General features: G+C 44.1%; 1 protein-coding gene across 2 annotated transcripts in view; it reads left to right on the top strand.

Annotated features, from left to right (window-relative positions):
• VPS16 (VPS16 core subunit of CORVET and HOPS complexes) overlaps nucleotides 1–16024 on the top strand; it is a 28169-nt gene that overhangs the window by 1610 nt on the left and 10535 nt on the right. Inside the window, exon 1 of one of the 2 annotated variants that reach the window (XM_070381321.1) lies at nucleotides 4679–5006. The exons of the other annotated variant lie outside the window; for it this stretch is intronic. The gene's annotated coding sequence lies outside the window, so the exon portion shown is untranslated. Of the gene's footprint in view, nucleotides 1–4678; nucleotides 5007–16024 lie in introns of those variants that run through there. 2 annotated transcript variants of the gene reach the window in all.

Genomic DNA, 16024 nt, shown 5'->3' with positions numbered 1-16024 from the left:
CTTGATGCACTTTTTAGAGAACTGTTCCATTTGTCTTTTGTTTCTAATTCTTATAAATATGCCTGTACATTGTGAAAAAAAATGGCAAAAACTTAGCGTGAAGTCAGTAGGAAATAGCAGTGATTTAAATGGCAACCACTCCAGTGTTCTTGCCTGGAGAATCCCAGGGACGGGGGAGCCTGGTGGACTGCTGTCTATGGGGTCGCACAGAGTCAGTCGGACACGACTGAAGCGACTTGGCAGCAAACTATTTTTGTGGAGAAGGGATGTCACTTGACATGGATTGCCATGTAATTTAGTGTTTACAACACAGAATATACTTTTAAAAGTATTGACTTGTATTACTTTTGAAAATATGTGTTGCATACACAGGCTTGTTACAGTACTGAAAATGATGACCTCATTACCATAGAACTTCTGTTTATCATATGAAGTCTTAGCTTTGTTTATACACTAATAAAGTTTTAAATAAGTGTAAGTGTTGAGTGAATGCTGTAGACGTGACCACTGTTGCTAGCCTACCCTAGCCTACCCTGTACTTGCAGAAAGGACTAAAAGTGTTAGCCCTACTATAGAAGATGTGTTATTCTTGGTAATGGGTGTTGAGCCTTTCTATGTACTAGACAGACATAAGTGTGCTCAGTCGTGTCAGACTATTTGGGGACCCTATGAACTGTAACCCACCAGGCTTCTCTGTCCATGGAATTTTCCAGGCAAGAATACTGGAGTGGGTTGCATTTCCTACCCCAGGGGATCTTCCTGACCCAGGGATAGAACCCTGGGTATATCTCTTGCATATCCTGCATTGGCAGGTGGAGTCTTTACCGCTGTGCCACCTGGGAAACCCTTATAGGCTCTCTGCCAGAGTAAACAAAAATTTAAAGTTTAGGTGCAGATACTTGGTTTTATTTGTATTTGTGCATAGTCTTATGCCAGGACTTAAATAAATGTTCAAATAAGTGAATGAATGATAAACAGCTGTCACACATTTCAAGTTCTGTCTACGGGATAGGATTCTTTTGCATTGGAAGTGGTGTTCTGAAAAAATGACTAATTTAGGAGGGCAAGGAGAAGGAATGGTGTTGATTCTTGTGAGGCTCCAGAATTTTAGCCACTTTTATCCTAAAAACCCAATTTGGGATAATACCATTAAATAATTTTGCCCAACCCATTGCCAGGCAGAATGTATATTGGGTCAATAAAAAGACATGGGCCCTTTCTGCCCTCAGATCTTACAGCCAGCATGGAGACAGTTGGTAACCACTAATCATTCTATTGGAGAAGGCAATGGCACCGCACTCCAGTACTCTTGCCTGGAAAATCCCATGGACGGAGGAGCCTGGTAGGTTGCAGTCCATGGGGTCGCTAAGAGTCGGGCAGGACTGAGCGACTTCACTTTCACTTTTCGCTTTCATGCATTGGAGAAGGAAATGGCAACCCACTCCAGTGTTCTTGCCTGGAAAATCCCAGAGACACGGGAGCCTAGTGGGCTTCCATCTATGGGGTCGCACAGAGTCGGACACGACTGAAGCAACTTAGCAGTAGCAGCAATCATTCTATTTGGGGCTTCCCTGGTGGCTCAGTCAGTAAAGAATCTGCCTGTGATACGCGAGACCAAGGTTCAATCCCTGAGTCAGGAAGATCCCCTGGAGAAAGAAAGGGCAACCCACTCCAGTGTCTTGCCTAGAAAGTCCCATGGACAGAGGACCATGGCAGGCAACCGTCCATGGGGTCACAAAAGTTGAATATGACTTAGCAACTAAGCCACTACCACCAATGACTCTATCTGGGCTTCCCTGATGGCTCAGTGGTAAAGAATTCACCTGCAATGCAGGACACGTGGGTTTGATCCCTGGGTTGGGAAGATCCCCTGGAAGAGGAAATGGCAACCCACTCTGGTATTCTTGCCTAGAGAATCCCATGGACAGAGAAGCCTGGTGGGCTACGGTACATTGAGCCGAAAAAAATTGGGCACTACTGACCACATGAATAACTCTGTTTATTTGATCATGTGCACTGAGGTTGGGGCTTCCCTGGTGGCTCAGATATAAAGAATCTGCCTGTAATGTGGGAGACCTGGATTGAATCTCTGGGTAGGGAAAATCCCCTAAAGAAGGGAATGGTTACCCTCTCCACTATTCTTGCCTGGAGAATTCCGTGGACAGAGGAGCCTGACAAGCTAGAGTCCATATCGTCACAAAGAATCAGACATGACTGACTTAACATTTTTTCACACTTTTCACTGAGGTAAAAGATTATGTGGGACCCTCAGAAAGCATATAACAGTTTGGTAAGTGAGAGGTAAAGAAGACTTTCTGAAGTAGACAATGCCCCATCCAGAAGATAGGAAGATTTAAATGCAGGAATGGGATCCAAGAATATATACAAAGGTCCTGAGGAGGAAGAGACAGGGACACTCTGAGTGACCTAAATAGAGCCAGCGTGGCCGCAGTGTCACACTGTTGCATTTGTCCTTTGTTTCTAATTCTTATTAATATGCCTGTACATTGTGAAAAAAATTGCCAAAATTTTAAGTCAGTGAAATCAGTGGGAAATAACAGTGATTTAAACTATTTTTGTGGAAAAGGGATATAACTTGACATGGGTTGCCATGTAATTTAGTGTTTTCAACACAACATATACTTTAAAAAATATTGACTTGTATTACTTTTGAAAATACGTGTTTTTCAAAAGGCAAGGGGCCAGGACAAGAGACAGGTAAATGTCTTCTCCTAGCAGCCATACCCTGCAGGGCCTTATAGACCATTTTTATTTGAAGAACGATGGGAAGCCTAAATGAAAGGATTAATGTGATTGAATTTGCTTGTGTGTGTGTGTGTGTGTTTTAAATTCATTCTGGAGGCAGTGGGAGTGGGGGGCAACTTGAAAGGCGCAAGCAAGAATAGAGCCAAGGGAGACTAGGTTGTAGTCTTAGGTTAGGAGGCTCATGGACTAGACCAGGGAGAAGTTGATGGTGGTGAACACCAGAGATGGAGAGAAGGGGGGCAGTCTGACAGATGGTAACAGCGGAAAATTGAAGGAGACTGTGATGAGTTGCACTTGATAGGGAGGAGGAGGAGCAGTGAATCCAGGATGACTTAGATTTGAGTCTTAAAAATAATGAGAAAGGAAGAGTGAATTCGTTGGGGAAGAGAATGAGCTTGGTACTGAATACAGTGTTTCAGGTACTTTAGAAACATCTGTATGGTGAAAGAAAGGAGACTGAAGATACTACATTTCGTACTCTTCATAGGAGAAAGGTTAGCTGTTTTAGTAGGTTTTATGTGTTGGTATGTTTGTTTTGCATGTATAAACATGAACTGCTAAAAAACTGTGGTGAAATACACATAATATAAAATTTACTATCTTACTCATTATAAAGGATGATCGAGGAGTGTTAAGTGTATTCACATTGTTGTGTAGCCAATCTCCACAACTTTCTCATCTTGCAAAATTGACTTATTAAATATTAACTCCTCATTCTCCCCTTGCCCCAGCCCTGGCAGCCACCATTCTGTTTTGTGTTTCCATAAATTTGACTACTCTAGATAGCTTGTGTAAGTGAAATCATAACAGTATTTGCTTTCTTGTGGCTGGCTTAGTTCATTAGCATACTGCCATCAAGATTCATCTGTGTTGTAGAATGTATCGGAATTACCTTTTTAAGACTGAATAACATTCTAATGTATGTATACACCACATTTTATTTGTGCATTCATCTGTCAGTGGACACTTGGGTTACTTCCGCCTAGTGGCTATTGTGAATAATGCTGCTATGAACAATGGTGTGTGAATATCTCTTTGAGATCCTATTTTCACCCAGAAATGGAATTTCTGGATCATATGGTAATTCGGTGTTTAATATTTTGAGGAACTATTCTGTTTTCCATGACAACTGCACCATTTTACATTTCCAGAAACAATGCACAAGGATACTGTAGTAGTATTTTTTTGTCTTTTAAATTATTCGTTTATTTTTGGTATGCTAGGTCTTTGTTGCTGTGCATGGGCTTTCTCTAGTTGCAGCAAGCAGGGGCTGCTCTTTATTGTGATGCACAGGCTTCTCAATGTAGTGGCCTTTTTTGTTGCAGAGCACAGGTCTAGGGCGCTTGGGCTCAGTGTAGTTGTGATGCACAGGCTTAGTTGCTCTGTGGCGGGTGGAGTCTTCCTGGACCAGGGATCAAACCCACGTACCCTCCATTGGTAGATGGGTTCCTTTCCCACTGGACCACCAGAAAAGTCCAGTAGTATTTCTTTTTAAGGCAGTCTGGGATCAAGGGGTTATAAAGAATCCATACACCTGCCACTGCAGGAGACGTGCTTCAATCCCTGGGTCAGGAAAATCCTCTGGAGAAGGAAATTGCAACCCACTCCAATATTCCCAGTATTTTTGGGAAATCCTGTGGACACAGGAACCTGGCAGGTTACAGTCCATGGGGTTGCAAAGAGTCAGGCATGACTTACTGACTGAACAACAACGAAGGTGGTCTCTCTTCAGGGCCTGGGCATTTTTGAATTGATGGAATATTCCCCATGCTAAACCTAATGTGTTTCTTCCTCCTCAGTGTTCTGATAGCCCAGCCTGGAGAGGCTGGAGATCATCTGTTTTCACACAGCTCTTCTCTTACTGCACTGAGTCATGCTTTTCCAGCAGTTCAGCTGCACTGCAGCAGGGATTTTGGCAGTGCTTCATGGAGGGGCTGGGATTGAAACCTACCCCGCTGACAAAGGTTGTCTAGTCAAAGCTATGGTTTTTCCAGTAGTCATGTACAGATGTGAGAGTTGAACCATAAAGAAGGTTGAGTGCTGAAGAATTGAGGCTTTTGAACTGTGGTGTTGGAGAAGACTCTCTTGAGAGTCCCTTGGACTGCAAGGAGATCAAACCAGTCAATCCTAAAGGAAATCAACCCCGAATATTCATTGGAAGGACTGATGCTGAAGCTGAAGCTCCAATACTTTGGCCACCTGATGCAAAGAGCTGACTCATTGGAAAAGACCTAATGCTGGTAAGGATTAAAGGCAAAGGAAAGGATGAGATGGTTAGATAGCATAACGAACTCAATGAACATGAATTTCAGCAAGCTCTGGGAGACAGTGAAGGACAGGGAAGCCTCGCATGCTGTAGTCCATGGGGTCACAAAGAGTCGGACACGACATAGTGACTAAAGAACAGGACCTGCTTTAGTGATTTTCTGGTATTCAAATCCAGGGTTCATTTACTGCTACTATGGGAATTTCCACTTCCAGGACCTGCAGGTAGAAGAGGAATATGTAGCTGGCTTTCCTCACTGAAAATATGACCTATCCTTACAAAGTTCTCACTTCCAGACTTTTCTGAGATGCTGTTCTCTCTGCTGCTCTCAGTCTGCCCATCTGTACCCCATGCCAACCTTATGGCATAGCTTGAGTCACCTCACTGTCCCTGAGAAGCCTTCTTTACCTTGAAGGCTTGAGGAGGTGGCCTGTACTTTGTTGCTCTTCACTCCCAGAGCCTTACTCCTGCACCCCTGCACCTCTTTCCCACTCCAGTCTATGTCGATGCTAATGTCCTAGCCTGCAACTGAAGGCTCCTTGATCCCTCTGCCCAGTTGCTGACTTCACCTCGTGCTTCCCAGAGAGCTGAAAGTCATGGCCTAGAAGGGCCTAGGCTTCCCTGACAGAATCTGCCTGTTGTGTTCCCAGCCTGCTGAGGAGATATGCCCCACCTCCCTGTCTTCTGAGAAACCATGTGCTGTCTACCCGCTCTCATGTCGCCTCAGGTTTCTCTAGCCACTCTTGCATAGGACTCCCTGCATCAGGTCACCAAAGGTGCTGCTGCATGTAGCTTCCTAGGGCAGATCTCTGTTGTCTCTGGCGTGGGTCCTTTGAATTTGATGTGTACTTTAATAAGCAGCCAGGTGTTTTTTCAGTGTAGAAGACCTCTATATTGTTTTCCACCATCCCTACCCACAAGGGCTGTATCAGATCTCAACTACTATATTCAAATCTCCCCAGCCTAACAGAAAATAAAGTTCCCTATTCAAAAAACCAACAAATCCCTTTTCACCTCACCAAGGGTCTGGAAACTGCCATCTATATTCACTTCCATTTTCTCTCTTCCCACCAACCACTCACTCAGATAACCATGATGGTGCGATCACTCACCTAGAGCCAGACATCCTGGAATGTGAAGTCAAGTGGGGCTTAGGAAGCATCACTATGAACAAAGCTAGTGGAGGTGATGGATTCCCAGTTGAGCTATTTCAAATCCTAAAAGACGATGCTGTGAAAGTGCTACACTCAATATGCCAGCAAATCTGGAAAACTCAGCAGTGGCCACAGGACTGGAAAAGGCCAGTTTTCATTCCAATCCCTAAGAAAGGCAATGCCAAAGAATGCTCAAACTACCACACAATTATATTCATCTCACATGCCTGTAAAGTAATGCTCAAAATTCTCTAAGCCAGGCTTCAGCAGTATGTGAATTGTGAACTTGCAGATGTTCAAGCTGGTTTTAGAAAAGGCAGAGGAACCAGAGATCAAATTGCCAACGTCCACTGGATCATAGAAAAAGTAAGAGAGTTCCAGAAAAACATCTATTTCTGCTTTATTGACTATGCCAAAGCCTTTGACTGTGTGGATCACCACAAACTGTGGAAAATTCTGAAAGAGATGGGAATACCAGATCACCTGACCTGCCTCTTGAGAAATCTGTATGCAGGTCAGGAAGCAACAGTTAGAACTGGACATGGAGCAGCAGACTGGTTCCAAATAGGAAAAGGAGTATGTCAAGGCTGTATATTGTCACCCTGCTTATTTAACTTATATGCAGACTACATCATGAGAAACGCTGGGCTAGATGAAGCACAAGCTGGAATCATGATTGCCAGGAGAAATATCATTAACCTCAGATGTGCAGATGATACCATCCTTATGGCAGAAACTGAAGAATTAAAGAGCCTCTTGATGAAAGTGAAAGAGGAGAGTGAAAAAGTTGGTCTAAAATTCAACATTCAGAAAACTAAGATCATGGCATCCTGTCCCATCACTTCATGGCAGTTAGATGGGGAAACAGTGGAAACAGTGGCAGACTTTATTTTTTGGGGCTCCAAAATCACTGCAGATGGTGACTGCAGCCATGAAATTAAAAGACGCTTAAACTCCTTGGCAGGAAAATTATGACCAACCTAGACAGCATATTAAAAAGCAGAGACATTACTTTGCCAACAAAGGTCCATCTAGTCAAGGCTATGGTTTTTCCAGTAGTCATATATGTATGTGAGAGTTGGACTATAAAGAAAGCTGATTGCTGAAGAATTGATGCTTTTGAACTGCGATGTTAGAGGAGACTCCTGAGAGTCCCTTGGACTGCAAGGAGATCAAGCTAGTCCATCCTAAAAGAAATCAGTCCTGAATATTCATTGGAAAGACTGATGCTGAAACTCCAGTACTTTGGCCACCTGATGCAAAGAACTGACTCGTTGGAAAAGTCCCTGATGCTGGAAAAGATTAAAAGCAGGAGGAGAAGGGGACAACAGAGGATGAGATGGTTGGATGGCATCACTAACTTGATGGACATGAGTTTGAGTAAGCTCATGGAGTTGGTGATGGACAGGGAAGCCTGGCATGCTTGGGGTTGCAAAAAGTCGGACACGACTGAGTGACTGAACTGTGTGGTGTTCATGCTGCATCACAGCTATGGGCCATTGTATCAGGTTGTCTGCTACGAGGGAAGGGAATTTGAGATTGAGAAGTGTTCTGAGGCTGACGGCTTCATCTTCTGCCATATATTCGTGTTTCCCCCTTGAGACAAGCAAGTGGTCTGTGGAATGTGACACTGGTAATATTTCTATGATTCTGGTTAGGAGATACCATACAGTGACTAAATAGGGGAAGTTTAACATAAAAAACTATTTAACTATGATAGCAAAGTAGCTATAAGATAAAACTGTCCTTTCCTGGGGGCTGAGGATAAAGGAAGGAAAAGTTGGAAGGGGGGTGCCCTCCCCAAACAAGGTTCCGACCTTGCTGGAGAAGATATAGTTGCAGCTCATTGAATGGTGGTAGAGTTGCTGGTGTGCTGGGTTGGAGCTGGTCCACAGCCACTGGATAAGCAGGAGGCAGCCCTCTTGGGCCTAGATAGGGTGCAGGTGATCCATAGCTGGTGGCCAGGCTTATGGCCTTGCACAGGGAGCACCAGGCTGAGCAGGACACCTAGGGCATGCAGTATCTTGTGAAGAGAACCACAGGAAGGTAGATTGCCAGTCCAGGCCAAGGTTGTGAGGGATTGTGTGCTCTGGGTGTGTGGTTGGGTCAGAGTGTCCCCAGATACCCTCATGCCCACACTGCTGACTGATCTTGCACCTGCTGGAAACAGCCAAAGACTCCCTTCCTCCTACAAAGACCCTTTTCTACAGGACCAACTACTGAGAAAGCTTAACATCTGGCTCGCTGTGGAGCACATATTGAAGGTTGAATTTGGCTCTGGGAGGTAATAAATTGATAACTAGCAGGATCCTTTCTCTGGCCGATCAGCTTCAACGAGCACCCTCTACACGCTTTTCAACTCCCTCACTATAACCGAAGAGCTCTGTATTTCTGCTTCACAGGATACTACCATCCTTCTTAAAAGTATACTACTCTTTCCCCAAATGAGGAGACACACGTCTTAAGTCATTGTATCAATCACTATATTAGTTACTTCTCGAATGAATTACAGTATTACTGGATATTTTGTTACCTAAAAATTGAATTTAAAAATTAACCTTCAATAATTTGTGTATAAAATAAAAGTGGCAAGGAGAGAACATAATGGCTAGTATATGCATATAAACACAAGCACATAACAAGCACAGAGAAAATGCACGAAGTGGCTGCAGTCTTCATTTCTGTAGCTGTTCACAAGATCATAGTTAATACCTATGGCTTCCTTCTTAACTGCCCATCACGTATTTCCTTTGCCCTCAGCCAGAACCTTCACTGCTCTGTTCTTTACATAGCGAAGTGACCCGAACCTGTCATTCTGCTTTTTTTTGATTGCTGAGGTTTTTCATGAACGTTTCCCGTTAGACATGGAAGTACCAAGAGGTGCCCCAGAAGATCCCTGGGTTTTAGACAAAGTCCTCCTTGCCTCCATTATGTAGTAGCAACTTGATTTCCCCTTGGCCCTCAGGATAATTACTTCAGCCAGTGGATTAACCCCATTTTCTTGCCTGTTGCTTCAGTGGCATGCTGCTGCTGCTGCGTCGCTTCAGTCGTGTCTGACTCTGTGCGACCCCATAGACGGCAGCCCACCGGGCTCCGCCGTCCCTGGGATTCTCCAGGCAAGAACACTGGAGTGGGTTGCCATTTCCATCTCCAGTGCATGAAAGTGAAAAGTGAAAGTGAAGTTGCTCAGTTGTGTCCCACTCTTCGTGACCCTATGGACTGTAGCCTACCAGGCCCCTCCGTCCATGGGATTTTCCAGGCAAGAGTACTGGAGTGGGGTGCCGTTGCCTTCTCCACTTCAGTGGCATAAGAAGACCCAAATGGCAAGGTAGCACTCTTACCTTCCAGTTCAGTGAATCCAATGTTTTTATCCTCTGGTGGAAACATTCTTCCCTTGGCGACTAAGCTATACAAATCAATAGGTCTCAAAGTTAGTGAAACTGGAAGCAATATTTTAAAATTTTATTTAAAAAACATTGTAGCTGCCCAGGGTCCTCATTGCTGTGTGCAGGCTTTCTCTAGTTGTGGTGCACAGGCTCAGTAGTTGAGGCTCTCAGTCTCTCTAGAGTGTGGGCTCAGTAGTTGTGGTGCACGGGCTTAGTTGCCTCATGGAATGTGGAATCATCGAGGACCAGGGATCGAACCCATGTTCCCTTCATGGAGGGGGCAGAGTCTTAACCACTGGACCACCAGGGAAGTCCTAGAAGCAGTATTTTAATAAGAGAGTCATTAGGTTTGTAATAGTGAGAGGAGCCACTCCCACTTCACCCCTTGACTCCCAGTCCTGCATATTGTCTGTCGAGTTAATCCCATGTAATGGTCTTTGATGCAAAGCCTAGACTTGCATCCTGTAAGACAGAGCCCCATATTTTTAGGTTACTGTCTCCTAGTTGGTCCCATAACTGAGTCATCAGTACATTTAGACCAGCCACTTCTGGGTAATGGGATGTAAGGTAAGGCTAGTTGATTCCATGTACCTAAGCCCACTGCTGCACTTCCTTTGCTATGCAATGAGATCCTTGATTAATTGCAAGGCTTGGCAGACTGCTGCCATGGTAGATGAGACTTTCCTTAAGTACATAGATGGTGGAAGTTTGCTAGTGCAAAGGCATTACAGGTAAAGACAAATTTACATTAAGAATATGTATTCCAATGAAGATAGATCTTTGTCTCCTCCATGATGGAAGAAGTCCAGTGTAATCGACTTGTAGGCTTCTCCCCCAGGAACAGTGCCATATTGGGGCCACGTATTGATCTCTGCTCTTAGCTGATTACTCAGCTGGTAAAGAATCCACCTGCAATGCGGGAGCCCTGGGTTCGATCCCTGGGTTGGGATGATCCCCTGGAGAAGGGAAAGGCTACCCACTCCAGTATTCTGGCCTGGAGAATTCCATGGACTATACAGTCCATGGGGTCCGTAAGAGTTGGACACGACTGAGCTTCTTTGACTTAGCTGATAACCACTCAGCAGGGATGTTAGCCAGGTCAGCCACGGAGAGGGAGGCTCCCAAGACATCTGCCTGAAGTGAGGTCATCACAGGCTTTTCAAGCAGAGGAAGGCTAGTCTCCTCAACACAGGAGGGCAAGCTGCTTCCACTGCTGAGGAAGACCCACGATGACTTGGGGGGTTCAAGATTGTCAGCTTCCTCTGGGTCTAACCAGTTATCTTCCTTCCATGTTTCAGGATTCCTTTCTCTTCTAATTAGTGCCTTCACTTTCACATGAGAGATGGTGTGCTGGGGAATTTAACTGTTATTGTTTAACAACCCATACAATTAAACTGTCTTTGATTCTCAGCAGTAACAGCTGTGTGAGTACAAGAAATAAGAGATTCTTTGAGGCTGTTATAGAAGCTTTCTGCTTCTCAGACCGTGACTTGAGCTGAAAGTTAATGGACCTAACCTTGTCATTTCCTTTTTGAAAATGTTCAAATGCACTCAAAATAACTCATCCACACCATGGCCCTTATAATCATCATTACTGCCATACAATCAAACACAGAAGTCATTCCCAAAGCATGTGTTTGACTTGGCATTTCGCCATTTTGAACTGCAGGTTTGACTAATTGTGATGCTGCTGCATGCAGTGGGTTACTTTACTAGCATCCGTTCTCATCAGTAGGGAACACAGCACTGCACCCAAGCCTAAGCACATGACCATACCAATCCTCAAATCCCATCTTTAGAGTCAGAAAGATCCCCTGGAGAAGGAAGTGGCAACCTACTCCAGTATTCCCGCCTGGAAAGTCCCATGGACAGGGGAGCCTGGCGGGCTACAGTCCATGGGGTTGCAAGAGTCAGACACGACTTAGCAGCTAAACTGCCACCACTACCACTCCTGGGGCCACTCCCTGTATCAGTTAGTCTGGGTCCACTGAGGAGATGTAAACTGGGAAATTTTAATAAATATAAGGGATTATTATACTGTGATAAAGATTAACTATAAGATGTGAGAGAAGTTTATATGGTAGCTTAGGACTAAGGGAGAGTACTCAAGGAACAACAAACGTGGGAAGGAGGCCCTTCCCCAGCTGAACCCCAGCGAAAATGCAGTTGCAGGCCATCCGGGCCAGAGCTTCCCTGATAGCTCATTTGGTAAAGAATCCACCTGCAATGCAGGAGACCCCAGTTCAATTCCTGGGTCAGGAAGGTTGTCTGGAGAAGGGATAGGCTACCCAGTCAGTATTCTTGGGCTTCCCTTGTGGCTCAGCTGGTAAGGAATCCACCTGCAATGTGGGAGACCTGGGTTTGATCCCTGGGTTGGAAGATCCCTGGAGAAAAGAAAGGCTACCCACTCCAGTATTCTGGCCTGGAGGATTCCATGGACTGTATAGTCTATCGGGTCGCAAAGAGTCAGACATGACTGAGTGACTTTCACTTTTCACTTCACTGGGCCAGAGCTGGTCCACAGTTGATTGGCAAGCAAGAAGCAGCCCTCTGGGTTTCAGAGGGTAGCGGGGCACAGGAGAACTACAACTAGGGATCAGTGGTGTGGGCATGTAGAGAGTTGGGGAGCTGATGCTCGTAGCCTGGAGCATACAGTATCTGTAAGGCAAGCCACAACTAGTGACTTGGGTGCATGGTTATGCAGAGAGGATCAGTGGAAATGCTCCAGGGCACGGGCAGGGGAGCCAGTGGCCAGGCATCGTGGCATGCAGAGGAAGTAGGCCCTGGTGGAGGCAAGAAGCCAGAAATGCTGTGTCTGTCCAGGGAGTCAGTCTGGGCAAGCCTTGGAGGTTGCTGCATGGCGGAGTCAGAGCATCGCCAGATGTCCTCACATCCTGGCTGCTAGCCAACTGCCCGGCTGGAATCAACAGGAGAGCCTGTTCCTCATGCAGTGTTCCTCCAGCGCCCTCTGCTGAGAAGCCTCAACATCATGCTCATTGTGAAGGAGAAATGCTTAGAAGAAATACCATCTGTTACCACAGAACACATGGAACGGAGCTGAGCGTCAGTGAACTGATAACTGGCGTGCTGCTGCTGCTGCTGCTGCTAAGTCGCTTCAGTCGTGTTCGACTCTGTGTGACCCCATAGACGGCAGCCCACCAGGCTCCTCTGTCCATGGGATTCTCCAGGCAAGAACACTGGAGTGGGTTGCCACTTCCTCCTCCAATGCATGAAAGTGAAAAGTCAAAGTGAAGTCGCTCAGTCGTGTCTGACTCTTAGCAACCCCATAGACTGCAGCCTACCAGGCTCCTCCGTCCATGGGATTTTCCAGGCAAGAGTACTGGAGTGGGGTGCTATTTAAATATCTACCTTTCCATCAGATTTCATCTAAGGATTTTAGTACCAAAATGTCAGAAGAAATGCATATGTGGTATAAAAGTTCAAATAAATAACAAAAGTATATGAGTAAAGCAGTGAAAAATCTGCCTGCCACTGCAGGAGATGTGGGTTTGATTCCTGGGTTGAAAAGATACCTGAAGAAGGAAATGGCAACCCACTCTAGTATTCTAGCCTGGAAAACTCTATAGACAGAAGAGCCTGGTGGACTATAGTCCCTGGGGTCGCAGAGTCAGACATGACCTAGTGATAAAGACCAGATATGTGGAAAATTCTGAAAGAGATGGGAATACCAGACCACCTGACCTGCCTCTTGAGAAACCTGTATGCAGGTCAGGAAGCAACAGTTAGAACTGGACATGGAACAGCAGACTGGTTCCAAATAGGAAAAGGAGTACGTCAAGGCTGTATATTGTCACCCTGCCTATTTAATTTATATGCAGAGTACATCATGAGAAACGCTGGGCTGGAGGAAGCACAAGCTGGAATCAAGATTGCCGGGAGAAGTATCAATAACCTCAGAAATGCAGATGATACCACCCTTATGGCAGAAAGTGAAGAGAAACTAAAAAGCCTCTTGATGAAAGTGAAAGTGGAGGGTGAAAAAGTTGGCTTAAAGATCAACATTGAGAAAACTAAGATCATGGCATCTGGTCCCATCACTTCATGGGAAATAGATGGGGAAACAGTGTCAGACTTTATTTTTTGGGGCTCCAGAATCACTGCAGATGGTGATTGCAGCCATGAAATTAAAAGACGCTTACTCCTTGGAAGGAAAGTTACAACAAACCTGGATAGCATATTAAAAAGCAGAGGCATTACTTTGCCAACAAAGGTCCGTCTAGTCAAGGCTATGGTTTTCCAGTGGTCATGTATGGATGTGAGAGTTGGACTGTAAAGAAAGCTGAATGCCAAAGAATTGATACTTTTGAACTGTGGTGTTGGAGAAGACTCTTGAGAATCCCTTGGACTGCAAGGAGATCCAACCAGTCAATCCTAAAGGAGATCAGTCCTGGGTGTTCATTGAAAGGACTGATGCTGAAGCTGAAACTCCAATACTTAGGCCACCTCATGTGAAGAGTTGACTCACTGGAAAAGACCCTGATGCTGGCAGGGATTGGGGGCAGGAGGAGAAGGGGATGACAGAGGATGAGATGGCTGGATGGCATCACCGACTCGATGGACATGAGTTTGAGTGAACGCCGGGAGTTGGTGATGAACAGGGAGGCCTGGCATGCTACAGTTCATGGGGTTGCAGAGAGTTGGACACAACTGAGCAACTTAACTGAACTGAACTGATAGCCTGTATAGCCAAATTGTCCGTCTCCTTGTTCCCCTCCCCCATTTACCACCTTCTCCAGAGGTAGCCACTGTCTCTCCACACTGGCTTAGTGTGGAGGCCTATGAGAGTTTTTCTTTGTATTGACGCACATACACGTGAGTATATGTAAATATGCCTGTAAAAATGTGTGCTCACTTTTTTATTGCATAAGTGGATTCATGTGGTTCATACTACATTGTATTGTATCTTTTTTTACTTAATATATTTTCAAGGTCACTTCATGTCAGTATACACGGTCACTTTGTTAATGGGCACAAAATATTCCCCAGAATGGGCATACAATAGTTTATTTAACCAGTCTCGTTTGAATGGGCATTTAAGGAGATTTTTTTCCAGGATTTGTTTTTTTGGAACTATTTTAAACAGTGCTGCAGTGTATTCATACTGTTGTGTACTTGTTCAAGTAGTTTCATAGGTTAGATGTTTGAAAAGAAATTGCTAAGTTAGAGTGTGTACACATTTAAAAGTTGGATACATAGTGCTTCATTTTCTTCCATAAGGGTGAACCATTTTACACTCCCAATATGTGAGAAAGTTTTCATTTTTTCCACACCTTCAGCAATATTGCATGTTATTTATTAACCTCTTAAGTTTTGCTATTCAGATGCCCAAAACATCAAAATAACTTTTAAATTCATGTTTACCTAGTTGTTAAGTATGTCTGTTCATATCCTTCAATTATTTTTCTGTTGTGTTGTTTCTGTTGATTTGTAAAGGAGCTCTTTACATGTTCTCCATAATAACTCTTTGTTAAAAATTTTCTCACTGTGGTCACTTGACTTTTATGTATTAATTTTTATGGAGTGCTCATTTTATTTAATCTGTGTTCATTTCAAAGTGAAAGTGAAAGTTTCTCAGTCGTGTCTGACTCTTTGCGACCCCATGGACTATATATAGTCCATGGAATTCTCCAGGCTAGAATATTGGAGTGGGTAGCCTTTCCCTTCTCTAAGGGGATCTTCCCAACCCAGGGATCGAGCCCGGTCTCCCATATTGCAGGTGGATTCTTTACCAGCTGAGCCACAAGGAAAGTGTGTGTATTAATTTTTAACATATATATGTTAAAAGTCCATGTTATAAACTCTATCAGTCTTTTCCTTTGTAATTTCTGGGGTTTGTGTCTTGTGCTAAAAGAATTTTCCATAGTTCATATTATGAAAATATCAGCTTTTATAGTCTCAAGTTTTTTATGTTTCATTTTAACATATTTTCACATAGTTATGATACAACCGTTGATCATTTTTCTTTTCATTTTTATTTTACAATTAATTAGAGCCTTTTGTATTTTAAAGAACAGCAATCCTTTTTCACATGTGTTACATTTTTTTCATTTTTTCCCCCTTCTCATAGTTTGTCTTCCTAGTTTGCTTTTGATAGATTTCTTTAGCATATAAATTTTTTTTGGCTGTGCCACATGGCATGTGGGATCTTAGTTCCCCCACAAGGGCTGAATTGTGGAGTCTTAACCACTGAACTGCCAGGGAAGTCCCTATAAAAATTTTTTAATGTTAATTATTTTAATAGCTATGACTGTAGTTTAAAAGCTCAGTCTCATTCCCATCTCTTCTCTTCTTCAACTGATTGCACCCCTCACCTGCAAGTAACTACTGTTATTAATTCTTAGAACCTTTTCCAGAGTCTCTTTTTTCAAGTAGAAGTAAGCATAAATATGTATTGTTTTTACACCTTTTACATACAAGTATACAGAAGGTCT

This window comes from Bos mutus, chromosome 13, assembly GCF_027580195.1.
Source record: "Bos mutus isolate GX-2022 chromosome 13, NWIPB_WYAK_1.1, whole genome shotgun sequence".
Lineage (NCBI taxonomy): Eukaryota > Metazoa > Chordata > Mammalia > Artiodactyla > Bovidae > Bos > Bos mutus.
Note: the sequence above shows the minus strand (reverse complement) of the source record. Positions and strands in the feature narration are given on the sequence as shown.